At 39.2% G+C, this 23,852-nt stretch overlaps 1 pseudogene; it reads right to left on the bottom strand.

Moving 5' to 3' along the window:
* Nucleotides 1-768: 768 nt before the first annotated feature.
* Nucleotides 769-3,611, bottom strand: LOC141494264 (cyclin-A2 pseudogene; annotated as a pseudogene).
* Between the last annotated feature and the right edge of the window lie 20,241 nt (nucleotides 3,612-23,852).

Genomic DNA, 23,852 nt, shown 5'->3' with positions numbered 1-23,852 from the left:
AGCTCTACAATCCATAATTACTACCAAGGATCACTTGGAGTTTCCTCCCTTCCATTTTGAGTTTGGTCAACATCACTAAGCCTACAAAGAAAACTTAGGCGTGGACTGTCAATGCAGGCTTCCCCTATCTGGAGCAGCCTGGGAGTCGTGCCCTTCTGCCCATCAGCTCCCTCCGGTCCTTGGGAGTCCATGAGTGGCACGAATCATCAAGAAGAAGGGCTACATACGGTTTCTGGTTTAAAATCTCATTCTATTTGACACTCCAGGAGAGCTGTTTTGGCAGCACAGGCAATGGGCAAGACAGGGCACTCTGGCAGGGACCGGCAGAAAAGGCCAATGGTTCCACCGGCATCCTTCCCTACTGAAACACTGCCCAGTCCTGCCCTGGAGGAGTGTGTCTGAGCTCAGGGGCTGGGAAAATAGATATGAGCTGACACCAGGAGGGCCGCCAGCATTCTGAACTTGACATCCTGAACAGCCTCCTCCTGGGCTCTCATACCACACTGTAAGGGAGCCAGGTTCAGCACCTTCTGATCCTAAGGGGTGGGCTCGCCTCCTCACTCTGTATAAACACACCACTTAGATCTGCAGCTAAATATGTAGGACAATTGCACATAGAAAAATTTACATTTAAAATCATAAAAATCAAAACAAGGTACTTTATAATCTGTAACTGACTGCTCGAGCTTCAAGAAGTAAGAAGAGAGCTGGGCCGATGAAAGCACCCAGCACGGCCCTGCTGGAGAGCCAGCTCTGAGCGCGGGCACCTTACAAGTTTTGTGTCTGTGGAGGATTGATGAGGGGCGCACGATGGTACTTGGGTGTCTTGTATTTTTCTCGTATAGACTGCTGCGTGTGGTGCTCTGAGGTAGGTCTGGTGGAGATCCATTAGGGAGGGCTTAAGACTTTCCAAGGTGTATCCTGTCTATTCAATTAATGACTCAGGCCAGCTTTTCCTGGTGATCGTGTAGAGTGCTATATGAAAGGCAGCTCCTGTGGTAACTGGTGGTAAATGTTTCAGGTAAGGGTCAGCATCATTTAAGCTTAACTCTCCCCAAAACATGGCTGAACTTTCCACTTTGGAATTGGCCTGCTGCTGATGGAGGAAATACTGAGTGAGGAACTGGTTGATGGTTGGGGCAGCGAGGTCGAAAGCAAGCACCTTGAGCACCAGGTGCTCCATTCTTAACACCTGCTTCTTGGTGTATGTGTCATCCGTGATATACACAAACGCGGCCACTTCTGGCGGGTGGATCTCTTCAAACTTTGAGGCGAGGAGCATGGCTGCGTCCCGCCCAGCTGAAGCTTCCCCGCAGCACCGACATCGAGGACAGGAACCTATCGATGTAGTTCACAGCCAAGTGGAGAGTCTCATTCTGGAGTTCGTACTCCTCTCCCACCTCCACCAGCCAGACCACTAAGATGGCACGCATGCTGTTGGTTATATCCGGTTGCTTCTTCATGTAGCCCACTTTGGGAGTCCTGGCGGGCTCGGCGCCGCCGAGCTTGGCCGGGTGGATGTTTTCCTGGTTCTCCTCCGGGCCGGCGTCCAGGGCGGCCTGGGGGGCTGCGGCCCCGCCGCGCCGGCCGCCGTGTGCCCCAGCGTGGCGGGGGGCCAGCCTGGCGGGCCGGGCCCGGGCTGCGCCCCGAGGGCTGCGGCCGGGCTGGGCCAGGCCGGCTGGAAGCGGGGCGCAGGAGCGCACACCGGCCCAGGACGCAGGGGCGCGGCGGGAGGCCGGAGGCCGGGAGTGCAGCGGGCGCCTCGGGCCGCAGTGGCCCGCCCCGCCCCGCACAGCCCGCAGCCCGATTCCTGCTCCCGCAGCTGCCCAGGCCGCGGCCCGGCTCCCCTCGCCCGTGTCGTCTGCAAAGGAGCTTTTAGTTATGATTTTTAAATTCTTAAGAAAATGAAGGTAAACACAAGTGTTTTCTAGGTAGGGGCAGGATCATAAATCAAGATGAGGACGGTCCAAAAGTGCTCTCAGACATTCACCGCTGTATGACCCTGGGTAAGTCACTTAACCCTCAGTTTCCCCTTCATATAAAAAATGAGCTGGGGAAGAAAATGTTAAACCACTCTAGTATCTTTGTCAAGAACAGCCCAGCAGGAGGTCATGAAGACTGGGACATGACTGAACACTAAAACTGCACCTCACCAGAAAATCCCATGGTTAAGACCTCCTCTGAGGGAAAGGCCATTTGGCCTCTGAGTACAGGATGCATTGTATCCTTGACAAGAAAAAGGATGCATCACCAATGACTGGGTCAAGTCCAATGGTTTCTCTTCCCTTTTTCTTTGTCTTGAAGATCAGGGATTTCCACCCTAGAGGTTTCTAAGGACTTTTCTCAATCTCACTTAGGAAATCACAGCTTTTAGAAGAGCTGAGGCAAAGTGAAGTGAAAAGAACTAAGAGATCATTGTGCACAGTAACATCAATATTCTGATGATGCTGATGATCAGTTGTGAATGATTCATTATTGTAATAAATACAGTGATCCAAGACAAGTATAGAGGAATTTTGAAAATATGCTACCATCAACCTACAGAAAGAGAACTGATGAAGTCAGATTGAAGCATAATATTTTTCACTGTATTTTTCTTGCTTTTGGGAAATGGCCAAACCAGAAATATATTTTACAGCATTTCCCAGGTATGTTTGATATGTATGCCTTTACAATGAGTGAGTGAGACACTTAGGGACAGAGAGAATTTGGAATGCAAAATTTTAAGAAAAACTAAAAAAAATCACTGTTCTGAGAGGTTTTCATCATCCATGGATCCCCATTTCACCCAATTTATAAAACCACAGTTCAACTGTAAAAACTAAACCATTTAGGGGCGGCTAGGTGGCACAGTGGATAAAGCACCGGCCCTGGAGTCAGGAGTACCTGGGTTCAATAATTACCTAGCTGTGTGGCCTTGGGCAAGCCACTTAACCCCATTTGCCTTGCAAAAAAAAAACTAAAACAAAAAAACTAAACCATTTAGAAATCTTTTTTTCTCATTTAACAACATCCTCTTGATTTCAGGAGTTAAAGAGTTTCAACACCTATATATTGGCGATTAATATATCTTGACTCCTAAAGAGACTAAGGTATTTGCCCCAAAGTCAGTTATGGAAAATTCAGCTATAAAGATGGGGTAGGTGTAGAGGGAGGAGGAGGAATAGAAAGATCTTTTGAATGAAAATGAAAATTCTCACCACTGGGAAATATTCTATTGCTTCTCCACATTTCTCTCCTCAAGAATTTCCTGGGGGTGGGATCAAAACAAAACAAAACAAAAAACTGTAAAAATGCAATTAACTAAGAATATAGACATTCTGAGTTCAGATTTCCTTTTAACCTAAAGATTCATAGTCCTTTTGATGACTTTGTTGCTTTCCAATACCTCCATTTACCTTTAAATCTCTTTCCCATGGCCTCATCCTTCAGACCATTAACTTTCCCTATATTCTTTGAACATCTCCTATTTCCATCCCCTCTCAGTGGCTGTCTTCCATGTTTGGAATACTCTGTCCCCCAACCCACCCACCTCCACCTCTTATGACTTCCTGCAGCTCTGCTAAAACACTACTTTCTGCAGAAGGGGTTTCCTGATAACTCACCTCCATGTTTGCCTACCTATTTCTAATATTTAGCATCAGAGCAGATGCTAATACCATGTTTGTTGACTAACAGTACTACAGTTTCCTTAGGACCAGAGAGCCTCAGCCAAACTCGGAACAAAAGTTTGCTGAGAAGAAACAGACCCAATGACCATAGGAGAAGTAGATTGGCCTAGTGACAGACAAGTAAAGTTTAGAGGGGCATTTACGTGAGAGCTGAACAGTCACAATTGAATCCTGACAGTGTTATAATGAACATGTACTTTTTTTGTCTCCATGACTCTCTTTCCTTAAATATATGAAAGAGTGAGTTTAAACACCAAAAGATTTGATAGAAAAATTTAAAAGCATGTGTAAACTTTCCCTTCTTTTGAGTTTCCCTGGAAGCCAGCAAGAAGCTGAAGAAATAGATCCCAAATTTTTTATTTGGTTTATGTCTTTTAGGGACAAAATTGTAAGTAATTCAGAACATATTCAACATTTTTAAAAACTGCTTTTTATTTATCTTTAATTCCTTTCTCCATTTATTAAGCATATATTTCCTCCTTCCTCTCATTTCAAAAAATTATTTATAGTAAATAAGTAATTAAAATAATTTTGAATAAAGATCACATCCAAAATTTTGTTTTTCATTCCTTTCTACAAATCATTAACTTGGGTTGCCTAAAAAAAACAGAACCTGAGAGGTGAGTGCAGGTCACATCTCCTATTCTTGGCCCAGGAGCCTATGCCTATCACATTTACTCCTAAGAAAAAAGGTTTCCTCTTTAAAAACCCCTTCCAAAACCATGCCTAAAGGATCTCTCACCAGTAAGAAAGTCTGGGAGATGAGAAAACAGGTGTTTCCAAATTTTGGTCAGTCAGTGTCCTGCAGACCAATCCTGAAAGGGGTCCAATAAGAGCAGAGGCCTCAGGAACTCAATCCCTAGAATAGGATAAAAGAAAATCGGTTCAGAATGCAACACTTCTCTATTGAGAAAACTATGTCCTGGAGTGAAGAGAAATTTCAATTTGACTCTTCAGACACCCAAAATCGGACTGAGCCTTTGGACCTGCTGAACAGGCTTTTAATACCCTTAAGAAGATTAGGACATCATAAAGAACTTTGTGTCCCCTTGAAGTCAGAGCTTCCCCTTATCTCTAGGAGAACAATCATTGTGTTTCCAGGTCCCAAAGTACAAGGGGAAAAAGAGAAAAATTAAAAGTTTCAGTAGACAGGTGATAGACAAGTGGTAGAGAAAGCTCCTTGGTTAAGCATCTTAGAGAGTGTGAAGGATTCTTTGGGAGATATTGCCATGTGGAGAAGAATCACACAGTAGTACTGGTCAAGTTGAAAGGGGGTTAGGCTGAAATAAGTGATTTCTTTAAATAGGCTTCTGTGCTAGGGGAAATATGACTGGTCTTTAAGGAATGGGGAACATCTGGTGTCAGGTAGGGAACACTGAGTACTCAGGAGTGGTCCTTAAGGAGGGGCTGATACCCGCCAAAGGTAGAGTGGCAGTCACCGTATACTGTGTGTGCTGCAGCCCTGATGGGTGTGATCCCCTTCTTATCCTGTAGATAAATGAGAGAGGTGAGTTATCTCCCTAAGCATCTGATATTGCCATGTGGAGAAGAATCACAGTAGTAATGGTCAAGTTGAAAGGGAGTTAGGCTGAAATAAGTGACAAGGGGCTGGTACTGTCACAAAAACAGAGTGTATTGGTACCTTAAAACCTAATAATCAAAAGAAGAATGGAAGAAAACTTAAATCCATCCTTGGCTGATTATGATGCAATAAAAGTCACAATTCAAGAAAGGACCATGGAGAGATAGACATAAAATTAACTCATAACTAATTAATTTTAATGAATGATGGAATCGAACAACAGAGCACCAGAAACAAGAATTCCACCAAGACATGATACCAAACCTAATGGGTTGCAGTCTAAGCAGTTAATGGGTATATAACTCTAAATTTTACATGAATTAAAATAGGGAAAGAGGATATCAATAAACTAGGCAATAACCTGAAAAAATCTAGAAGAAGAACAAATTAAAAATTAACTAAATACTAAATTTGAAATGTTGAAAATCAACAGAGAAATTAAAACAAAAGTAAGAAAATCATTGAATGAATAAATAGAAACGGAATTGGTTTTCAAATAAAAGCTACAAAATAGATAAACCTGGTTAATTAGATGGTTTTTTAAGTATTTTGCAAAATAGTGGGGTTAAGTGACTTGCCCAAGGTCACACAGCTAAATAACTATTGTGTGTCTGAGAGAAGATTTGAAATCAGGCCCTCCTGAATCCAGGGCTAGGGCTCAATTATGCTGGATCATGTAATTGCTCCAGTTAATTAGCTGTAAAAAAGGAAGAAACCCAAATGAATAGTAGCAGAAATGAAAAAGGTGAATGCACCACTAAGGAGCAGGTAATTGAGATAATTCAGAACAATTTTGCCTTACTATAGGCCAAGGAATTTGACAATCTCAGGAAGATGGATGAAGGCTTAAAAACAGATGAACTCTCCAGATTAAAAGAAGTGGAAATTAAATACTTAAGTGCCCCATCTCAGAAAAAGAAACTGAACTCCCATCTGTGAAATCATTAAGAAAAAATATCTTCTAGTCCTAATAGATTCCTGAGTGAATTTGATCAAATTTTGTTTTTGTTTTTGTTTTTAGGGTTTTTTTTGCAAGGCAATGGCATTAAGTGGCTTTTCCAAGGCCACACAGCTAGGCAATTATTAAGTGTCTGAGGCCGTGAGATTTTGAAGGATCAATTATTTCCAATTGGATATAAACTATTTGGCAATATAAGGGACAAGGAGTTCTGCAAAAATTCTTCTGACACCAATGCACTGTTGACATCTAGAGCTGAAAGTGTTAAAACAGAGAAATCAAGTTTTTGATCAATTTACCTAATGGGTATGGATGCAAAAGTTTTTAAATACAAATTTAGCCATTTTTAGGAAAAATTTAATGATTAGAATAAGTTATGCATAGGATGATGTACCATGATCAAAAGAAATTATACCTGGAATGCAAGGTTAGTTCAATATTAGGAACTCTATAAGCATACTTAACTATATCAATAGCAGACATAGAGAAATCATTGCTATTTCAATACAAGAGGAAAAAGTTTTTTTAATTTATTTATTTTTGAATTTTTACATTTTTCCCCCTAATCTTGCTTCCCTCCCCCTACCCCCCCACAGAAGGCAGTGTATTAGTCTTTGCACTGTTTACATGCTATATATATTGATCTAAATTGAATGTGATGAGAAATCATATCCTTAAAGAATAAAAAAATAAAAGATAGTAAAATTATAGAAAATAACTTTTTTAAAGTTAAAGATAATAATCTTTGGTCTCTCTTCAAACTCTACAATTCTTTCTCTGAATACAGATGGTATTCTGCATTTCAGATGCCATAAATTTGTCCCTGATTTTTGCACTGGTTAAATGAGCAAGTCCATTATGTTTGATCCTTAACCGCATGTTGCTGTTATCCCGTCCAATATTCTTCTAGTTCTGTTCATCTAGCTCACCATTACTTCATGCAAACTCCTCCATGCTTCTCTGTAAAACCATCCTTCCTGGTTTCTGGTAGAACTATAGTATTCTATAACATTCATATACCCCAATTTGTTCTGCTGTTCCTCAATTGATGGGAATTCACTCAATTTTTAATTCTTTGCCCCACAAACAGAACTGCTATGAATATTTTTGTACAAATGATGTTTTTGACCTTTTTTATGATCTCTTCAGGGTACAGACCCAGGAGCAGTATTTCTGGATCAAATGGTATGCACATTTTATTGCCCATTGGGAATAATTCCAAATTGCTCTCCAGAAAGTTTGGAAGAGATCACAGCTCCTCCAACAGTGTTTTAGTATCCAAGATTTGCCACATCCCTTCTAACATTTATCGCTTTCCTTTCTAGTCATATGGCCAGTCCAAGAGGTGTGACATGGTAACTCAGAGATGCTTTAATTGGCATTTCTCTAATAAGTAATGATTTAGAACAATTTTTTATATGTCTATGGATCACTTGGATTTCCTTATCTGTAAATTGCCTTTGCATATTCTTTGACAATTTGTCAAATGGGAAATGGCTTGCTTTTTTTAAATATAAATTTGTTTCAGTTCTCTATATATTTTAGAAATGAATCCTTTGTCAGAAATCCCTTTCCCTTACTTCCTCCTATCCCTTCCTTCAAACCACCAGAGCAAGTGATAGAACAAGAAAAAAATCACAAACATGTGGACCAGGGCAAAAGCTGCTTTCTCCAATTTTTGGAGTAGAAAACTCAATATCCCGTCACTACCACCTAGGCATAACCCCTAAGTCTACAGATGTGGACATTGATCAGACCCTGATACACAAATATTTTTTCATCCCAGGGAACCAATGAGACCAAAAACAGAAATGTGGACTCTTAACACTTAACAGCCCAGAGGCTCAAATTTATTATCTTCAAGGGGCTCAGCCAAAGAAGACTCAACCTCAACTAGACTTCAAACACCAAGGAATTTTCAAGTCAACACTTCCCATTATGCTAAGGATATTATGGGGGTGGGATTAGACCCTGAGACACTCCAAAGAACTACTCAATGAGAAATATCAAAGGGAAATATTAAAGGGATCAGACCAGCTGACCCCTAATCCCACTGATGATGGCACTCTTCCTCTTGGTGCCAATGACAAGGAAACATCTTTGCTGGAGCCTAAGTCCTTTGCTGCATCCCCTGTCAGCCCTGAGCATGAGACAGAGGATAATCCAGACCCTAATACATGGGATTTACAGCAACTCCAGTTTGAACACAGTGAATCAATACAGCCAGTAGCAGAGGAACATCCAAAAGCAGAGGTCCATGGGACACCAAGGTCTTAGTTAATCAAAGGTAAATCGAAAACAACTCTCAGAGAGCCTGATCACCAGGACATTGAATCCTGGGAAAGTCTATCAAAATGAGGCTATAGAGAATGTCAAAGAGATGTGAAAGAAACACAGATGGTTTGTCTTCAAAGACCAACCCATAGGATGCCACCAATTGGTGAGGAAACTTTTTAGAGATCCCAGTATATAAACCCATGTCAGTGCCCTTACTACATTCCATCCACTAACTCTCATTCATTCCAAATGCCAATCCCTTCCTTCCTCTCACCCCATCCTCCAAGTCTGCTGGGATAGATGCATTAAAACAAGTCTAGAGAAGACTCATCAAAAGCTTTAGAGTTTTGGATTCAGGCCAGTAAAACCATTTTATGGCTGTATTTTTATTTAAAAATCAATCCTGAGACTTCTGGCCAAGATGGCAGAGAGAAGACAGGCACAGTTCTAGAGTCTCCTGATATCTTCCCCATCTATTACATGAAACAAACCTCTTAGAGGAAGTCTGACTCACAGACCTCAGAGAGAAAAGCCAGGAAAAAAGAGCATCTACCTCAGGATTTTTCTCCCGCTGCAGCTTTGGTGGATTCGGGCAGGTAAGTATCAGACCCGGATCAGCCAGAGTGGCAGCTGAATTGGAACCGAGAGTCTGAGGGCCGGGGAGCAGGACCTGCTGGATCAGTGGTGGGGCTGGACAAAGGGGGCTTGGGTCCGTGGGGAAGCAGGGGTGCTGGTGTCGGTCCTGTCCCTCTGGAGCTTGGGGAGGGGGCTGTGGGGAGAGGTCAGGTGCAGGAGAGCTGTGGACGCCATAGCTGGGTTCCTTCAGTCTGAGAAACTCTGAGCCCAGGCCTCCATAGCACTGAGGCCTCCTCCAAAACAAACAATTGCAAACTACTTCTGCCTCAGGCCCAGGTGTGTGAGCCTAAGAACCAGCCCAGCTGAGGAATGACCTCAGGCCAGGGTAAAGCCCACCACTGATTGAAGGCAAAAGAATTCAATAGCTCCAACTCCTCCCTTCTGGAAAAGGGAGAAGGCCTCTCAACCCAGGTCACAGACACTCCAGAGAAAGCAACCAGCACCTCCTACTGGCCAGACAGAAAACTGCACTCAGTAAAGCCTTTAGCGATTCCAAGCCCAAGTGAACCAGCCCCCCCTCCAACTCAAGGTCTTAGCATAACAAAGAAGGGTCAGCGGAAAGGTGGATCCATAGAAAAATTCCTGGAAGGGAAAGACCCCAACTCAGAGAGACCTGGAACCTCTGAGTAGAATATAATCTGGTCTGCAGCACAGAAAGACTTCCTCAAAGAAATAAGGAAGGAACTTAAAAATTTGGGAGAGACAGTACCTTGCAACAAGAAAACAAAACCTTAGAAAGTATAATTGGGCAAACACAAAAAGATAATAAATCTCTCAGATCATCAATTGGACAATTACAAAATGAGAACAATTCTCTCAGATCCTCAAATGGGCAAATGCAAAAAAATTAATTCTCTCAAAACCTCAATTGGTCAAATGGAAAGCTCTTTCAAAAGTACAATTGACCAATTGTAAAAGGAGTTGCAAAAGGTTAATGAAGAAAACTCCTCCCCCCAAAAAAAGAACAGAGTTGACAGAAACTAATGACTCCACGAGACAGCAAGAGTCAGTTAAACAAAATAAAAAAATAGAAAAAAATAGAAGCAAATGTAACATACCTCATCAACAAAACCACTGACCTTGAGAATAGATCGAGGAGGGGCAACCTGAAAATTTTAGGACTTCCTGAAAACATTGTAGAGAAAAAAATCCTGGACTTAATATTACAGGATCTAGTGATGGAAAACTGCCCTGATATCATGGAATCGGAGGGCAAATTAGTTATTGAAAGAATACATCGAACCCCACCAGAAAAAGATCCTAAAATGAAAACACCAAGGAATGTTGTGGCAAAACTGCAGAACTATCAGATAAAAGAGAAAATCCTGCAAGCAGCCAGAAAGAAACAATTTAAATATCAAGGAGCCACAGTAAGGATCATGCAAGACCTGGCTGCATCAACATTATGGGATCGGAGGGCCTGGAACGAGATATTTTGAAGAGCACGGGAACTTGGAATGCCGCCAACAATCTACTTTCCTGCAAAGATGAGCCTACTCTTCCAGGGAAAAAGATGGACATTTAATGAAATGGAAGAATTCCAAAAATTTCTGATGAAAAGTCCAGAGCTAAACAGAAAATTTGGACATCAAACAGGAGGTTCAAGAGACACATGAAAAGGTAAAAAAAAGGGGGGGGGCAGTAAAAGAAAAAAAATGCAATAAATGTAATTCTAATGGAGAGAATACACCTTGCCAGAAATGATGGACATTCATGACCTATCCATGAGATGACTATCTAATGGGATGTAACTGGCTTTAACCCCATTCGGGAGAAAGACTCTAATAACTCTCAGGAATTTAGACTCTATTCGATAGAATATACCGAACTAGAAGGGTCAGAAACTCAGAATTTTCTATGACTTAGATAGAATGTTCTAAAAAAAACAACACTACTGCCCTAAAAAGGGGGACAGGAAAGAGACGGGAGGAGGGAGGGAATTGAATGGGGGTAAATCTCGTTACACTAAGAGGTACAAAAAGCCTATGGTAATAGTGGGGAAAAAGGGAGCAGAGGAGAAACACGTGAATCTTCTTCTTATCAGACTTGGTTTAAGTCAACCTACACATACTCAGTTTACTTATAGAACATCTAACCTTTCAAGTATTAAAAGGGGAAAAGGGGAGGGGGACAGAGAAAGGGAAAGGGAGTGGGAGAAATAAGGGGCAATAAAAAAGGAAGGGAAGGGAAAAGGGAAAAAGGGAAAGGGGAAAGGGGAGGGTGTGATATAGGAGGTCAAACACACTGAAGGGGGTGGTTGTCAGAAACAAAAGAGTGGGGAATATGGATAAAAGGGGGGAAGGGGAAAAATACAAACAGAGGGAAGATAGCACGGAGGGCAATAAAGAATTAGTAATCATAATCTTAAATGGGAATGGGATCAACTCTCCCTTAAAACGTAAGCAAATAGCAGAGTGGATTAAAAACCAGAATCCTACAATATGCTGCTTACAAGAAACTCATTTGAAGCAGAGAGATACATATAGAGTAAAGGTAAAAGGTTGGAGCGAAATATATTTTGCTTCAGCTGAAGTAAATAAAGCAGGGGTAGCAATCCTTATCTCAGACAAAGCAGCAGCAAAAATAGATAGCGTTAAAAGAGATAAGGAAGGAAACTTTATCCTCCTAAAAGGTACCATAGACAATAAAGTCATTTCAATATTGAATATATATGCACCCAGTGGGACAGCATGCAGATTCTTAGAGGAGAAGCTGAAAGAATTACAGGAAGACATAGATAGCAAAACCCTCCTAGTGGGAGACCTCAACCTCCCGCTATCAGATCTAGATAAATCAAATCATAAAACAAACAAGAAAGAAATTAGGAAGGCAAATAGATTGTTAGAAAAATTAGATATGGTAGATTTATGGAGGAAACTTATTGGGGATGGAAAGGAATATACCTTTTTCTCTGCAGTACATGGAACTTATACAAAAATTGCCCATGTCCTAGGACATAAAAACCTAATGATCAACTGAAGAAAGGCAGAAATAGTGAATACATGTTTCTCAGATCACAATGCAATAAAAGTCATGTGCAATATTGGGCAAAGGAGATACAGACCCAGAACAAATTGGAAACTGAATAACCTCATTTTAAAACATGAGGGGACCAAAAAACAAATTATAAAAAGAATTAACCATTTTATCCTAGATAATGATGATAATGAAACAACATGACAAAGCCTATGGGATTCATTCAAAGCAACTCTCAGGAGATATATTATAGCTCTGAATGCTTATATGAATAAATTGGAGAAAGAGGAAATCAAAGAACTAAACATGCAACTAAAATAATTAGAGACAGAACAAATCAAAAATCCCCAATTAAGTACCAAATTAGAATTTCTAAAAATTAAAGGAGAAATTAATAAAATTGAAAGCAAAAAAACCTATTAAATTAATAAATGAAACCAAAAGTTGGTATTATGAAAAAACCTATAAAATTGATAAAGCTCTGGTCAATTTGATTAAAAAAAGAAAGAAGAAAACCAAATAGCTAGTATTATAAATGAAAAAGGTGAACTCACCACCAATGAGGAGGAAATTAAAGTAATAATTCAAAATTATTTTGCCCAACTCTATGCCAATGAATATGATAATCTATGTAAAATGGATGAATATTTACAACAATATAAGTTGCCCAGGTTAAATGAAGAAGAGATTAAATACCTAAACAACCCTTTCTCAGAAAAAGAAATTCAACAAGCCATTACTGAACTCCCTAAAAAAAAATCTCCAGGGCCTGATGAATTCTACCAAACATTTAAGAAACAATTGGTTCCAATCCTATATAAACTCTTTGGAAAAATAGGGAAAGATGGAACTCTGCCTAACTCTTTCTATGAAACCATTATGGTACTTTTACCTAAACCAGGAAGAGTTAAAACAGAGAAAGAAAATTATAGACCTATCTCCCTGATGAATATAGATGCAAAAATCCTAAGTAAAATCTTAGCAAAATGATTACAACAAGTCATCACTAGGATAATACATTATGATCAAGTAGGATTTATTCCAGGAATGTAGCGTTGGTTCAATATTAGGAAAACTATTAGTATACTCAATTACATCAACAACAAACCTATCAGAAATCATATGATCTTATCAATAGATGCTGAAAAAGCTTTCGAAAAAATACAGCATCCATTCCTATTAAAAACACTAGAGAGTGTAAGAATAAATGGACTGTTCCTTAAAATAATTAGCAGTATCTATCTGAAACCATCAACAACATTATACTCAATGGGGAGAGGCTAGAGGCATTCCCAATAAGATCAGGGGTGAAACAAGGGTGCCTATTATCACCACTACTATTCAGTAATGTATTAGAAATGTTAGCATCAGCAATTAGAAAAGAAAAAGAAATTAAAGGTGTTGGGGGCGGGGGGAAGAGGCTTGGCGGTCGCTTAGCGGGGGAAACATAATCCCCTTATAAAGGAATGTTACAGAACTCGGCCCCTCATTGTTTAAGAGTTCATGGGAGGGAGGACAGAAGGGATAAAAGTGTCTGCTGAGAGGTGGGGAGGGAGCGGGATGTGATCACAAAAGAATAAAGACTCATTATCCACCTCAGGCGCTCTGTCTGGTTCTTCCCCCATCAAAGAGTGGGGGCCGGAGGTACCCCGAAGACTCATCATGCGTTGGACTGGTGAGTAAGAGGACGGACTAGCATAAAGAAGCCGGTGTTGTAAATAAAAACCCGGCAAAAGGAATTAGAATTGGGAAGGAAGAGACAAAACTCTCACTCTTTGCAGATGACAGGATGCTCTACCTAGAAAATCCCAAGAAATCATCTAAAAAACTATTGGAAACAATTAGCAATTTTAGCAAAGTTGCAGATTATAAAATAAACCCTCATAAATCCTCAACTTTTCTGTATATGTCTAGCAAGAAACAACAGGAAGAGCTAGAAAGAGAAATCCCATTCAAAGTAACCTCAGACAATAAAAAATATTTGGGAGTCTATTTGCCAAGACAGACTCAGAATCTTTTTGAAAACAATTATAAAACACTTCTCACACAAATTAAATCAGATTTAAATAACTGGGCCAATATCAACTGCTCATTGATAGGTAGAGCTAATATAATAAAAAATGCCAATTCTACCAAAACTAAACTATCTGTTTAGTGCCCTACCAATCAAAATACCGAAAATTTACTTTAACAAGTTAGAAAAAATTGTAAATAAATTCATATGGAGAAATAAAAAGTCAAGAATTGCCAGGAGCTTAATGAAAAAAAGTGCAAAAGGTGGCTTAGCCCTACCCGATCTAAAATTATATTATAAAGCATCAGTCATGAAAACTGTTTTTTATTGGCTAAGAAATAGAGTGGTGGAGCAGTGGAATAGACTAGGTGTAAAAGCAGGAGAGGATTATAGTAATCTGCTGTTTGAGAAATCCAAAGAGTCAGGCCACCTGGATAAAAACTTCCTCTTTGATAAAAACTGCTGGGATAATTGGAAGTTAGTATGGAAGAAACTTAGATTAGATCAACACCTCACACCCTTTACCAAGATAAGATCCAAATGGTTACAGGACATAGACATAAAAAACAATACTATAAGCAAATTAGAAGATCAAGGACTAGTCTACCTGTCAGATCTATGGAAAGGGGAATGGTTTATGACTAAAGAAGAGTTGGGGAACATCACTAAAAACCAATTAGATGATTTCGATTACATTAAATTAAAAAGTTTTTGCACAGATAAAACCAATGTAATCAAGATCAAAAGAAAAGTAGTAAATTGGGAAAGAATCTTTACAACTAATGATTCTGACAAAGGACTCATTTCTAAAATTTAATACAGAGAACTGAGTCATATTTTTCAAACAAAATGCCATTCCCCAATTGACAAATGTTCAAAGGATACGCAAAGGCAATTTACAGATGAGGAGATCAAAGCAATCCATAGCCATATGAAAAAATGCTCTAAATCATTAATTATTAGAGAAATGCAAATTAAAGCTTCTCTGAGGTACCACCTCACACCACTCAGATTGGCCAGTATGACCAGGAAGGATAATGATCATTGTTGGAAGGGATGTGGGAAAAATGGGACACTATTACACTGTTGGTGGAGCTGTGAACCAATCCCACCCTTCTGGAGAGCTATTTGGAACTATGCCCAAAGGGCAACAAAAATGTGCATACCCTTTGTCCCAGCAATACCACTATTGGCTCTATACCCTGAAGAGATGAGGAAAAAGGGTAAAAACATTACTTGTACAAAAATATTTATAGCAGCCCTGTTTGTGGTGGCAAAGAATTGGAAATCCAGTAAATGTCCTTCAATTGGGGAATGGCTTAGCAAACTGTGGTGTATGATGTCATGGAATACTATTGTTCTATTAGAAACCAGGAGGGACGGGATTTCAGGGAAACCTGGAGGGATTTGCATGAACTGATGCTGAGTGAGATGAGCAGAACCAGAAAAACACTGTACACCCTAACAGCAACATGGGAGTGATGTTCAACCTTGAAGGACTTGCTCATTCTATCAGCGCAACAATTGGGAACAATTTTTGGCTGTCTGCAAAGGAGAGTACCATCTCTTTCCAGATAAGGAGTGTTGCAGTTTGAACAAAGTACAAGGACTATTCCCTTTAATTTAGAAATAAAACCAGATATCTTATTGTCTGATCTTGTTACCTCTTACCTTCTCTTTAAGGATATGATTTCTCTCTCATCACACCCAATTTGGAACAAGGTATAACATGGAAACAAAGTAAAGAGTGATAGAGTTCTTTCTGTTGTGGGGAGGGGCAGGGAAGCAAGATTGGGGAAAAATGTAAAACTCAAATAATATCTTTAAAAAAAATAAATTAAAAAAAAATCAATCCTCCCCTTAGATTTTCCTCCTACTAGTCCTGACCAATAGACTCTGGTACCTAAGTACCAGACATTAGATACAGCCCCAGGCCAGAAGTAGAATTGGAAGAGTGCTTTAATTTTATAAGACATGGCTATATTCTGCCAGCCACAACTAAATCCAACTCTGGGTACAAGACTGGAAAAATGACAAACCCGAATTCTCAGTTGACAGAACTTTTGGAAACAAAGACAGAGGGAATAGACAATCAGACCATAAATCTCAGGTTTAAATATCCAGGCCCCAATTCCACCTATGTTTGATCATTGGGCCACACCACTACCTGAGCCTCAATTTGACTGCAGCTATACATGACCTGAATATAAATTTTATTTCAGCTATGACCAAAAGAACACAAAACAAGGTAAACAAAACAGCACAAAAGTGGTAACCAAAACAAGACCAACATACTAAAATTCCCGGTCAACTGCAAATTAAGTCAGCATAGATGACCAGAAAACAACACTTGCCTGCTCCTACAGGGTCAGGGTTGCTTCCATGCTTGGCTTTGACTACACAGCTCCCTGTTGCACAGGTCTTGTTACAGTCTGAACAAGAGCACAGGGAACTAATGCAACCAAAAATAGAAATTTGGACCCCAGCTCTGACAGACTGCCACCTTCACTAGGCTTAGACAATGAAGACTCAAATGGACCCAAGCATCCCTTCCCACCAGCCTGAAGATATAAAACAGTTTGGAGTGTGGGTTGGACTTTGAGGTTCAAGTCTCCAAATATTTTTAAATGAGGAATATCAAAGACCCTAAATTCCACTGATGATGGCCAAGGGGCAACACTTCTTCAAGGAAATGATAAGGAAACAATTTTGACCGGCCCTGAGCACTATGTTGTATTGCCACCCAGTCCTGACTACCAAGCTGAGGATATTACAAACTCTAAAGACCAAAATTCTTAACTTTAGAAATTTAATTAATTTCATTGTCATTTGTATAGTAGTCACTCAGTAGAGTTTTCCCATTCCTTTTTCAATTTGAACCAGTTCCCACAAATATTTTGAATTCTCCACATTCCTCAAAATATTCCATCTCCCAGTCTAGTAATAGGCATAATCGTTCTAATTTAGATGGAGGGAGCTGATGAAATGTTTTGGTGCTTTATCCTCCATTTTCGAGACCATGACATCAAGGAGATGATGCCATGACCTCCCCAAGAAATGGATTTTGAGTGTATGGGTGCTGTAAACTGTCACCAGACTTGCTCCTCCAGAGTCATCTGGGTCCAGTGGCCAGATATAAATCTGGATGACTGGATATTGTCCAGGATCTGAGACAATCAGGGTTAAATGACTTGTCCAAGGTCACACAGATAATATCAAGTGTATGAGGACAAATCTGAACTCGATTCCTCTTGACATCAATGCCAGTGCTCTCCCCAGTGTCACCAAGCTGCCTTTTGCTGATGAAATAGACAAGGAAGAGAATGTAGAGGGACACGGACTTGTACAGTCTTGGGGAACCACCTCAATTAGGGGGCATGATATGAATGATACATTCATGAAGAATAAGAAAGCAGTCATAGTTAGAAAATGAGAAAGAGCATTTTGTATAAATTCTAAGGGTAGTGTCTAGGAAGAGAATGATAAAGACTGTTACGTGTTGCACAGTTTAAGCGTACAGGATGTGCAATACAACATCTGAGTTAAAATCTCAATAGTGTCTATGTGCAAGAGCCTAGACCTTGTTCCGTTTCCTTATTCAAAAAATGGGGATAATTAAAACACCTTTCTCATGGTTTTATGAGGGTCAGGAGAAACTACATGGAGAGAACTTTCAAAAACCTTAACTTCCTGACATAAATGATAGCCATCATGAATGCATCACGAATGCATGAAAGAGCCCAACATCTAAAAAATTGAAAAAGTGGACAGAGGAGTTGGATAGATTTGGTGATTAAATGATGATTTGTAACATGCTGAGAGAGTAATTTTATTTGAGTGATGAGAAGAAACAGATTGTAAATGACTAAAATATGAGTTGGAGAAAAATTCATGGCAATAAATAAATAGGTTCTTTCTTACGAGTTTGAATGTTGGGAAGAGAAGCATGAGAGGGTCTAAGTGAAGGTTTTTCAGGACAGGGAAGGCTTGGACCATTCATGACAAGGACGATATGAAGCACAAGATGAGACTAAAAAGAGTTAAGAGAAAGGGGGGAGTTAAGGAAAGGGGGCTGCTATGTTCTTGAAAAGATAGGAGATGGGTTCCAGGCCATGTGCAAAATCTCTTGAGGGATCTGAGATGACAAAAAGGAGTAGACAGGCACAATGGAAAGAGACCATAATCATTTCCTTCACAATAAGCAATGTGTTGTAGACTTGGTTTGCACTGTTTCTATTACTGTTTAATCTAAACATTTTCTATCCTAGGAAAGTGTCCTTTCTTGGCAAAATCTTTATGCAGGTTACTCACTGCACTATCAACATATTCACTGCTAGAAATCACATTATTTATGTAATCTCCTTAGTTCATTTTTCTCAGATTACCTTGCACAGACCATCAGACCATATATTGAGTTATCAGTCAAGAAATAATGAGGGGGCAGCTAGGTGGCACAGTGGATAGAGCACCAGCCCTGGAGACAGGAGGACCTGTGTTCAAATCCAGCCTCAGACACTTATTAAGTGCTTAGCTGTGTGACTGTTGCCAAGTCACTCTTAACCCCATGGTGTCAAATTAACAAAAAATTGAAACATGAGAGATAAAGAAAATAACATTTTCTTTCCTGCCAAACACTTTATAGCCATATGACCTAAAAATAAGTGTCTTTGTTTTCTCTTACAGAATAAGAACCTAAAGAAAAGATTTTTTGTTATAGTTTCTAATTTCTTAATGCCATATACTAAATTATTATATAGCACTATTTTTACCTTCAGAACTAAAATTTATACAAAATTCCTATCTTCTTGTTAAGCAAAATGGGAACTACAGATAGTTTTTGTATTTTGAAAATCATTCCTGTCACCGAACTGCTTGCATACTTCCATTATATATTTGTCACAGATTGGCTTCAAAAAAAGTCCAAAAGCGTTTTTTAAGTAGTTTCTGGCTGCCATAAAACCACTACATTCTTTTATTGCTGTAGCATGGGTTAGACCCTGAAATCTCAAGATTCAGATGAAAACCAGCTTCTGGTTATCACACATTAGTCTTTAGAAAGTACAAAAGGAAAAGTTTTCCAAGCATTCAGTTTCTCTAGAGCTTTTTTTGTTTGCTAGGCAATAGCACAAGCAAGAAATTTGCAAAATTAGATGTCTGCTGTCAGGATTTAATTTTACCTCAATTATCACATCTGACCATCACTTAATTCAGTTCACAGTCGCAGGAAGAAAGAATAACCTTTGATTTACAATGCTCATTTACTTTTCAAAACATGTCAGCATATATATGAGTATCTCTCAGGTCAAATATACATCTCAATTGGTTCAGAAAACTCAAACCTGTTATACCTTCCTTTTCTCCTTGGAACCCTTCCATTCGATTGGGGGGGAGGCACGGGGCAGGTCAGAGCAAAGATGGCCATAGGAGAAGATCCTTTCCTAGCTGTTCAATCCATATTTCAAAAATCATAAAATTATGACTAAATTTTTGAGGAACAGAACCCACAGAGGTATCCAGTGAAGCAATTCTCCAGAACAAGGTAACCTGGAAAATAGTGCAAAGGCTCTGCTCCACAGGGTTAGAGGGGCAGCCCCCCAGAGTGAAGGAAGGGCTTAAGGGAAGATTACCATTGTGATATGAAAAAATTTGTCATTAATTTAATAATAAAAACATTTAAAATTACTTTAATTATTGCAAGTAGAAAAGTTCTTGATGTTTTGGTCTAATTGTGGTGGCATTCCTTGGAATAAGTAGGAGTTAAAATAGGGTTTTGAAATGATCACAACATTCAGATTAAATTCCTCACAAATTTCATTTTTTATGGAATCTAAATTTTCCAAATGGGAGAAACAAAAGAAAAAAACCTAGATTTTAAATTTCTGTAATGGAACTTTCTGTATATATCAACATGGCAAGTGACAAATCAATTTATAAATCTTCATGATCAGAATTCCAGAATTTCCTTGCCTAATCATGAAAATATAAATTTTCACCTCTTTAGAAATTGCTGTTGAGAAGTTCTTTTACTGGAAAGGTAGATGTCTACAAGAAACCTGGACTGGAAGAGAACCTTGGGAACAACATCAGAAGTCACAGAACTACAGTGAGGTGGCTCCAAAAATAAAAAAAAAAACTGGACTTGATTTGGCAGATTTTCTTATCTGTACATGTTTAATCTGAGAGGACTGACCCCTTGTGATGTCTGTAATTTGATATTGACAATGTATTGTCCATCATTATGTAGTGATATGGACCTTATAATTGCCTGCTCCCATCTCTTGACAACCCTAGGTCTCAAAGATATGTCCATCTCCCTCCAATATGCCCATCATCTCCCTACATCTTTATCTAATTGATCTACAGATGACTCTTGAGTGTCTCTTTGATCCAAATGAGGAAACTTTCAAGGTTTCTTTCTAAGACTTTTTACATACATATATACATATGTGTGTGTGTGTGTGTATATATATATATATATATACACACACACATATATATATGTATATATATATATAAACACACATGCATAATCTGTTACAAGAAAAAAGACATGTTTCTCATCTAATTAAGACTTTTAAATCTTCATATTGTCTTTGGTGGAGCCAAGGTCAATCTGCCATGTCAAGGCCTGCTCTTCTTAATCTTGTGACTTAGCCTGTGTCAATACTAATTAGCTTTGTGATACCACCAATACATTTCTTAACCTATGACAACAAGTCACAGGATTATATTTCTCTCGTGTGGAGGTAGAAATCCTATGTCTGTAAACAATTTCTCTCCAGTCTAAGTGGTCCTATCAATAGGAATTTAGGACAGATAACCATGGATGATCTGTTTGAAATCTCAGTGATTCCCACCATAATTTTATAGCTCGGTGTCTGTTCTGGATAAATGTCCTCATAGTTTTGTATCAAGATTGATATTTTTAATGATGTCATCCACATATAGGTATCTAGGTAAGATCTTAGAGAATAAAGCATGTATTTCTCTTATTTTCTTTTTTTGTCTAAATTAGTGTTAGGCAATTTTACTCTAGGATAAGGGCTGGACCTTGAATCAAGAGTTTGACTCTGACCTCAGACACTTGTTGCTGTGTGCACCTTGGCAAGTCACTTGACCCTGTTTACCACAGTTTCCTCTTCTGTTAAATAAGCTGGAGGAGAATATGGAAAATTCTAGTATCTTTATCATGAAAAAACCCCAGAAGTATTTATGAAGATTGGGACATGACTGAACAATAGCAATGATATTTATATAATGGGAGGATATACGGTGGTTGGGACCTACATTTTGGGAAAGTCACTTTGGCAACTGGGTGGAGGATTGATTGCCCATCAAAAGAAAGTTTCATAGAAGGATGGGACAACTCATTTGGCTTCTCTGGTCTTTTGCTCATATTTAGCATGAGAATTCTGGGTTTCTAAAGACCCTACCAATCTCATGAAATCACAGGTCTCAGGGTTTCTAAAGACCCTACCAATCTCATGAAATCACAGGTCTCAGATGAATTAAGGTAGAGCGAAGTGTGAACCACCAAGCAATCACTGCACACAGTAATGACACAAAATCTAATCCTCACACAACAGCAACTAATTCATCAATTAAAATATAAATTTTGCTATGGTCATAGCCAGTGGAATATAATTTGCTCCCATTTTGTGATGATTTCTGTGTTCTGTATTGAATTTTTGAACTGAATATGCCTATGAATTTAATGTCTTCCCTTATGGTTCTTTTATGCCCTTTGGACCTTAGCTTGCCCTCCTATCTTCTGCTTTTAGCCCCCACTTCTAGGGTCTACCACGAGGAAAAATACATTTTGATTAATTTCTTTGGAAATAGCTCCCATATTGGACATGGTTTGTTATCAAATATGGTAGATTCAAATAACAGATTAGTTTGTTTTATGGTGTTTGTGATTGTTGATTAAGTTCACAAAAGAAAAATGTTCCAATGAGGTCCTTTGAACATGAAGTTTTGACAAGCTTCTCTTTTGGTTGAAACCACCTTGCAGCTACATACTGCCATGGAAGAAATAATATGCCATAGAATGTTATTAGAAAAAAGCTGTAATTGCCTTACAAAGATGTGATCTCCATCAATGAATACCTTGATTGTGCAGTGTTTTATTTGCCCAAAGATTTTGTCAAGGTAGGAAGCTTTCCAAGGATAAAACATATTTATATTACAAAATAGCGCAATGCACATTTTTACCGAGCTGAAATTTATGGTCTTTTGTGCCTATCTATCCCTTTGTCTCATATCCCTTAAGATTTGAAACGTTCCCGGGATCTTATCTGTTATTGTTTCAATCAGCACTCCTCTATCTGGAAACTCTTGATTCCCATTAGTTCCCATCTTCCTCCTCACAAATATCCCAGGCCTTCCCAATCCTGAAAAATCTTCACTGTACCCAATCACACTCAACTATTCAAAACTCTCTTTTCTCACATTAAGAATCCTAAAAGAAACCAAATTTGTTGCCTCAAATTTCTGTCCAACTCATCAGTCATTTGCCATCTGCTTCACCTCATCACTCAATGAAAATTGCTCTCCCAGCATGTTACAAATGATCATTTAATCACCAACCTCTTATTTTCTCCATTTTAAGAACTCTTGTGCATTTTGCTGTATTTATACTGGCTATCATTTGTGCTGGGTGGTAAAGTTTGGAAAACATTGACCATGTTATGTCATTTGATGATCCAAATACTTTAAGGTGTTGTAATTATCCCGATTTTTTTTATAACACATCGAACGAGACCTAGTGCCACACTGCTGGTCTCTGTTGAGATTTTAATTCATATTTGATTGCACATCCAGTACTCAATCTTTGCACCACTTAATGGCCCTTCTTGGAAATTCTCTTCTTAGGCACTATGTCCTCTTCCTAGATACAATCTCCATTCCTAGACACTATCCACCACTTAATTGCCATTCTCTTCCTAGACACTATCTTCCCTCTAAGTTTTTTAAAAAAGTACTTGTTTCCTATATATGGCTGCTTTCTTATTCATGGATACATCATCCATATACCCCTAGTTGAGGCTACTCCCCAAGACTGTACCAGTCCCACTTGTGCCTCTACAAACTCTCAGTTGTCTATTTAATCATCAGAGTTCAGCATAGTTTCATAGTGGCACTGGCATTGAAGTCAAGAGGAGCAGAGTTCAAATCTGACCTCAGAACTTGACATGAGCTGTGTGACCTTGGGCAAATCACTTAACCAATGTTTGTCTCACATCCCGGAGAATTTCTAGTCATCCTGATTTCTTTCTGGGTGAAGAACTCACATGACTCTGGGGGAGAAAGTGAGTCCAGTGACATTTATACAGCACCCACCCCCCAATCCAATTCACATTCATGTCATGACATCACCCTCCTGATGTCCATGACAGAACACCAACCATTTCATCAGTTCTTGCCCACCCCCTCCATGATCAATGGAATATCTATATACTAGACTGGGGAATGGAATATTTTGATGAATGTAGAGAATTCAGAGAAACACCACAACATTTATAGGAACAGATTCAAAAAGAAAAAGGAGTGGGGAAACTATACTGAATGATTAAAATATGGCAAGAAAAACCTCAATTAAATCTTGAAGAATTGCTATGATTGTTGGTCATTAAATTCTGGAAGATCATCAGCTTGGTAGTCAGGGCTTGGTGGCAATACAGTACAATGCTCAGGGCCATTCAAAGTTCATTCCTTGTCATCAGATCCCTAAGAAGT

Source organism: Macrotis lagotis, chromosome 7 (genome assembly GCF_037893015.1).
Source record: "Macrotis lagotis isolate mMagLag1 chromosome 7, bilby.v1.9.chrom.fasta, whole genome shotgun sequence".
Taxonomy (NCBI): domain Eukaryota; kingdom Metazoa; phylum Chordata; class Mammalia; order Peramelemorphia; family Peramelidae; genus Macrotis; species Macrotis lagotis.
Note: the sequence above shows the minus strand (reverse complement) of the source record. Positions and strands in the feature narration are given on the sequence as shown.